Source organism: Perca flavescens, chromosome 15 (genome assembly GCF_004354835.1).
Source record: "Perca flavescens isolate YP-PL-M2 chromosome 15, PFLA_1.0, whole genome shotgun sequence".
Lineage (NCBI taxonomy): Eukaryota > Metazoa > Chordata > Actinopteri > Perciformes > Percidae > Perca > Perca flavescens.
The window spans coordinates 30,438,412-30,444,963 of record NC_041345.1 but is presented as its reverse complement, the minus strand read 5'-3'; positions in this window follow the sequence as shown (position 1 = coordinate 30,444,963).

The following is a 6,552-nucleotide window of genomic DNA, read 5'->3' as shown; positions in this document are numbered from 1 at the left end:
ATCTAGAGTCACACAACGGGCCATGCCGACTGCTGAACCGAGTACAAAGGTCTGAAAGAAGAAGAAGAAGAAGAAGCAGCAGCAGCAGCAGCAGCATAGATGACAGAAACAACAAGACGAATGTGTACAGTGTATATGTGTGTATAGGTGTATGTGTGTGTGTGTGTGTAATAAAAGTGTTTAGTAGGACAGTACGAGGTTTGTTTCTTTGACCCCGAAGGCCAGGGCCGCTGCAGTGGAGAAATACCATCGAATAACGCATGGGGTCACATTGACCCCAAAAGCCACAGCCGCTGCAGTGGAGAGAAATACCAGCGAATAACGCATGGGTCACATTGACCCCGAAGGCCAGGGTTGCTGCAGTGGAGAAATACCAGCAAATAACGCATGGGGTCACATTGACCCCGAAGGCCAGGGCCGCTGCAGTGGAGAAATACCATGGAATACTGGCCGGGGTCACACTGACCCCGAAGGCCAGAGCCGCTGCAGTGGAGAGAAATACCACCGAATAACGCATGGGGTCACATTGACCCCGAAAGCCAGAGCCGCTGCAGTGGAGAGAAATACCAGCGAATAACGCATGGGGTCACATTGAACCCCAAGCCAGGGCCGCTGCAGTGGAGAAATGCCATGGAATAGTGTGCGGGTCACATTGACCCGATGGACAACACAAGGGTTAAGCAGATGGACTATTCCTTAACAAGCCAGGAGTAAAGCTGTTCACCTCTAGCCTACTTTACTTTCTGCGCCACACATCTGCTCCCTTGGCCAAGGACACAAGAGAAAAGATGAACCAAAACAAGAGGAAGACGCAACAAAGTGCGGCAGTGAGCCACCACAGCCCCCACCTGAGCAAAGATTTGACCATGGGAGACCAAAGAGCGGAGATGAGAAATCTCAACACCCCTTCTCACCCGTCCAACACTCCTCAAACCCTTTTGACATTATTAGATTCTTCCACAATTTATGTTGTGATAGGTAATAGAAAAAGAATGGCGAATAAGCACGTAACTGCAAACTTTGCAAATTTAGCATCCATTCCTCGTCAGCCACAGTCTGTCCCAAAAAATGAAAACACACTAACACTAGCCCTACTAAACGTTAGGTCTTTGGCGGGAAAATCATTTTTAATCAATGATTTTATTATCAAGCACAATCTTGATTTTATGTTTTTAACTGAAACCTGGTTGGACCATAACAACAGTGCTGCTGTTCTCATTGAGTCAGCCCCCCCTAACTTCAGTTTTATGAATGAGAATAGAGTGAATAAGAAAGGAGGTGGAGTCGCCTTTTTGTTTAATGACTCATTCCAATGTACGCAAATATCTTATGGAAATTTTGCTTCTTTTGAATATGTGGCTCTTCAGCTAAGATCCTCCACTCAAGCTCTACTTCTAAATATCTACAGGCCACCTAAATACTGTGCATCCTTCTTTGACGACTTTACTGAACTGCTGTCTATAATCTGTATTAACTTTGACCGTGTAATTACTGCTGGTGATTTTAACATTCATGTTGACAACCCCCAGGACTGAGGGACCAAAGAACTGTAATGTAGCTCAGCGTAAATTCAGTCAGGAAGACTCCTATTACGTTGTCTCTCTTCTCTTTAACTGATCAGCTGGGCAGTGGGTTTTTCGGTTCTATATACCAATTAGAATCGGGCACTTATGTTCTAACCAATCACAGCAGTCTACCTTGTTTTAAATCTGTTCTCTCTCTCCTGCTTCTGTCAGTTGTGTTTTCAGACGAGTGCGACCCGCCTCCTCCCCTTCCACCTCCGGGCCTTTTCGAGGGTGTCTCGGTCTTCTCCCGGCTGGCGGCTCGTGTTCCGTCTTTGGATTCTTCTCACCACCACCAGTGTCTAGTTTCCATTGGGGGATGTGTTTGGTTTTCCTACACATTAGATTTGTATAGATACCCCTTAACAATGGAGACTAATCTCCAAATAATTGTTTGTACCTACGTGGGCATATCTTAGTAATAAATGCTTGCATATCTGCAACGGAGTCTCTCCTGATTGAATTGTGTTTTTGAGAGCTATGGACTGACTCAGCATGTGACACAGCCCACGCACAATAAGGGGCACACTCTGGACTTGATTATCTCGAAGGGTCTGAACATTTCCAAGGTTGTGGTGACTGATGTTGCTCTCTCTGATCATTCCTGTGTTTTCTTTAACGGCACTATCTCTGTGCCCAAAAGTGTTCAAACAAAGTTAATCAGAAAACAGTATATCACTGAAAACACCAGGGAATCATTCATTCAGCTTTTCTCCTCTACACCCACCCTCACTGGGGCCTCAGTCACTGAGCTTGTAGATAATTTCAACTGTAAAATTAAGAATGCTATTGATGCTATTGCTCCCACTAAGGTCAGAGCTGTCTCTGGTAAGAAAAGATCTCCATGGAGAAATTTTATAGTTGTGAGAACCGAAAAAAGAGAGTGTCGAAAAGCTGAACGCAGTTGGCGAAAATCTAATCTCCAGGTCCATTATAACACTTATAAAGAGAGACTTCGTATTTATAATTTGGAACTAAGAAATGCAAGGTGGTCCTTTTTCTCTGACATTATTGCCAGAAACAATAATAATTCACGTGCTTTGTTTGCTACTGTTGATAGATTAACAAACCCTCCAGTACCAGTAGCATCTGAACTGTTGTCTACCAAGGCTTGCAATGACTTTGCCTCCTTCTTCACAGACAAAATTCAGAAAATTAGACAAACAGTCAGTGCTTCCATATCAAGTACAGGATATGTGTTGTCACAGTGTGCACGCAAAACAAATTCCAACATGACACAATTTCATACGATCAACCTTAAAAACCTGGAGGACATTATACAACATCTGAAAACTTCCTCCTGTTGCCTTGATATTCTACCAACGGGTGTTTTCACAAATGTTTCAAATTGTTTGGCTTCTGATCTTCTACAGATTGTAAACACATCTCTACTCTCAGAGGCCCGTTCCAGAAAGCAGGTTTAGTGAAAACTCTGAGTTTGTTAACCCTGAGATCAGGGAAACTCTGGGTTTTCCATTCCAGAAAGAGAGGTAACTTAACCTCGGAGTCAGTTACTATTGTAACTGAGTCTGTAAGTAAGTAAGTAAGTAAACTTTATTTATATAGCACCTTTCACAGACAAAAGTAGTCACAAAGTGCTTTACAGTAAAACAAAAACAGAGCAAAGACAACACATTTATATGGCTAAAAATGCTTGTCTAAAAAGATGAGTCTTCAGGTGTTTTTTAAAGGTTTCCACAGAATCCAACGCTCTCAAGGCTAAAGGGAGAGAGTTCCAGAGCCCTGGGGCCACCACCGAAAATGCACGATCACCTCTTGTTTTAAAACGTGTTCTAGGAACAATTAAGAGCTCCTGGCTTGAAGACCTCAAAGAGCGACCAGGAGTGTGTGCGTGCAATAGATCCTGGATGTACGAGGGCGCTTGGCCATGTAAGGCTCTATAGGTAATAGTTAAAATTTTAAAATTCACTCTAAAACCAATCGGTAGCCAGTGAAGAGCCTTGAGCACAGGAGTAATGTGAGACCTCCTGCTGGTCTTAGATAAAAGTCTTGCTGCTGCATTCTGTACGACTTGCAGTGAGCCCAAGGATGATTTGTTTAAGCAGGTGTACAGTACATTGCAATAATCCAAACGAGAGGAAACAAAAGCATGAACAAGCATCTCCATCTCTCTTTGAGAAACCACAGATCTAATTTTAGCAATGTTCCTGAGATGGAAAAAACAGGAACGAACCACAGACTTCACATGACTGTTAAAACACATAGATTTGTCAAAAATGACACCCAGATTACGCACAGCATTACAGTCTGAAACTGATAGAGTCCCAATGGCCTGCCTAATCCTAGGGGTAATATTATCTGGGGCAAAGATCATCACCTCAGTTTTGTCAGAGTTTAATTGCAAGAAATTGTCAGCCATCCATTTGTTAATGGAGGCTAAACAATTGTGCAACAAGGACAGTTTGTCTAGCTTATCGGGGCTAAAAGATAAATATAACTGGATATCATCAGCATAACAATGGTAAGATATACCTTCGAAACTACCAATAATTCTACCAAGAGGAAGCATATACAGGCTGAATAGAAAAGGGCCAAGCACAGAACCTTGTGGCACACCACAAGACAAAGGAGCAGAGTCTGACAAGTAAGTTCCCACAGACACAGAAAAACTCCTGTCCGAAAGATATGAAGAAAACCAGACCAGAGCTGATCCAGTAATGCCCACAGTTGATTTCAGTCTTTCAATCAGAGTGCAGTGGTCAACCGTATCGAACGCTGCAATCCAGAAGGACTAGAACAGAACATTTACCCCCATCAGCAGCCATTAAAATGTCATTAGAGACTTTCAGGAGAGTAGTCTCAGTTGAATGGTTTTTTCGAAAGCCAGACTGAAATTTATCGAAGATATTATTAGAATCCAAAACTCTATTCAGCTGGCTCGCAACAACCTTTTCTAAAATTTTTGAAATAAAAGGCAATTTAACCTGTGAACCTAACCTGGTCGGGAGCAGGTTTTCTTCAAGAAACCTCGAATTTTCTCTCAGTCTCCTCCCTCTCTCATTTCCTCATTCATTCATTCAGTCCGTATCAGGCGCATTTTAATGCAGTTTTATCTGCATGAATAAAAAAACGTATTGGTTTATATTAGGCAGATTATAAAACATTTTTTTCTCAAACATGTCATGTCCTTTTGTCGACGATCCCATTGATGAAAAAGCTGTATTAATTCACAGCGAGTTTATGTCGGTATTGAGTCCCAACTAGATGTAGGCTATTTTCATTTCCACATAACCGATTTGAGAGGTATTTTTTTTTAATCACAGTCCATTAGATATGTAGATACCTTATCCGTCCTCATATCACTAACATCAACCATCGTGGACAGGCTTTAACATCCCAGCAGATTCTTTGTATTGCATTACGTTTTTAGCAAACGGCAGTTTTCTTTACAACAGTGTAGCGGATCACACTGGAATAGTAAAGCCACTGTATTGCAGAGCCATCAGAAAAGTGTGACTCACTCTGAAACGTTTTTTAAATGTTTTTGTAGCCTAGTGTTCCCTGGACAGTAGAGCCATTAAAAAGAAATAAATGATTATACATTATAGTTCTGTTAATGATCATGGTGCTGCAGCCTCAGAATGGGATTAGTATAGTTTACTTTTTCGCCCGCGGGATTGCACTTAAATGAAATTATAGGTGTAATACCATTCCCGTTTTTACCAGTAATATTAAGTTAACTGTGATTAAATATAAAATTAATACACTGTGAATGCGTACGCATTGACTCGAGCAGCAATTTTCTCCCACACCAATTCTCTTTCTTTTGCAGCAGCAGCCGCTGTCTTGCTTTTTTAACGAAATACATGTTCAAACTCGCTGTTTGTGCCCATGAGTATTTCCGCCGACCCGTTTGTTTGTGGTTGTTACCATGGTGAATCGTAGAATCATGGCTCCATTCATACTGCCTTTTGTGCACGCGCGTAACCCTGAGTGAACATACTCCGAGTTGATTGAACCAACTCATATCAGCTGTTCTGGAACCAAAAACTCAGAGTTTCCCATCTCGGGGTAAATCAACTCAGACATCAGGGTTAGACTCAGAGTTTGTTAAACCTCCTACCTGGAACGGACCCCAGGTATCTTCCCACAGGCCCCGAAAACTGCAGTCATCAAGCCACGCCTAAAAAAGAACAATCTAGACACAACACTAATGAGCAACTATAGGCCAATATCAAACCATTCCATTCCATCCATTTTTAAGTAAAATCATAGAAAAAGTGTTTTTTCAACAACTCAACCTTTTCTTATTGCTAAACAACCGTTTTGTAGCATGGCTGACACCAGACCCTTCTCAGTTGGAACTGAGAGTGGGTCTGGGAAAGCTTCATTTGGACACAGTTGGATAGTCCTTCAACCAATCAGACCAACGGTCCGGATGACGCTTTTCACATCCAATATCCAACTAAAAAAAATTTGATTCTGGTTTTTGGTGTCGTCCCTCCACGCCCTACTTTTTCCTTGCAGGTGTTGCATATTGCAAACTTGTTATCTTCTGCACACTCTGAAGAATTTCCAAACAGCTGACATGTTGCAGGTTAATTCACGAGGTTCCCTGTGCAAGAATAGCACGGACACACACTTCACACCGCAAGCGGGTATGCACACACACACGGCGGAGAAGTTGAGAGAAAGGAAAAAGAGACAGAGTCCGTATAACTTATGTTGTCAGTTAATTGTAGTATTGACCTGCATGAAATCGGTATATGTCACACTGACCTGCGGGTCGCCGAGCACGTGAAGCACGGCTTCGGTAGCCGTCATGTTGAATGTAAACAAAAAGCTGCTCGCCGTCGCTGCGTTATCCTTGTCGCGTAAAGCCCGCCTCAGCGGTTGTGATTGGTGTAAAGCCCGCCTCAGCGGTTGTGATTGGTGCCTCAATTTTGAGGACATTGGAAATGGGTTTGAAGGGCTCTTCGCCAGACTGACTTGCAGAGCAAATCTCAAATTTGCCGGAACAGTTTTGATG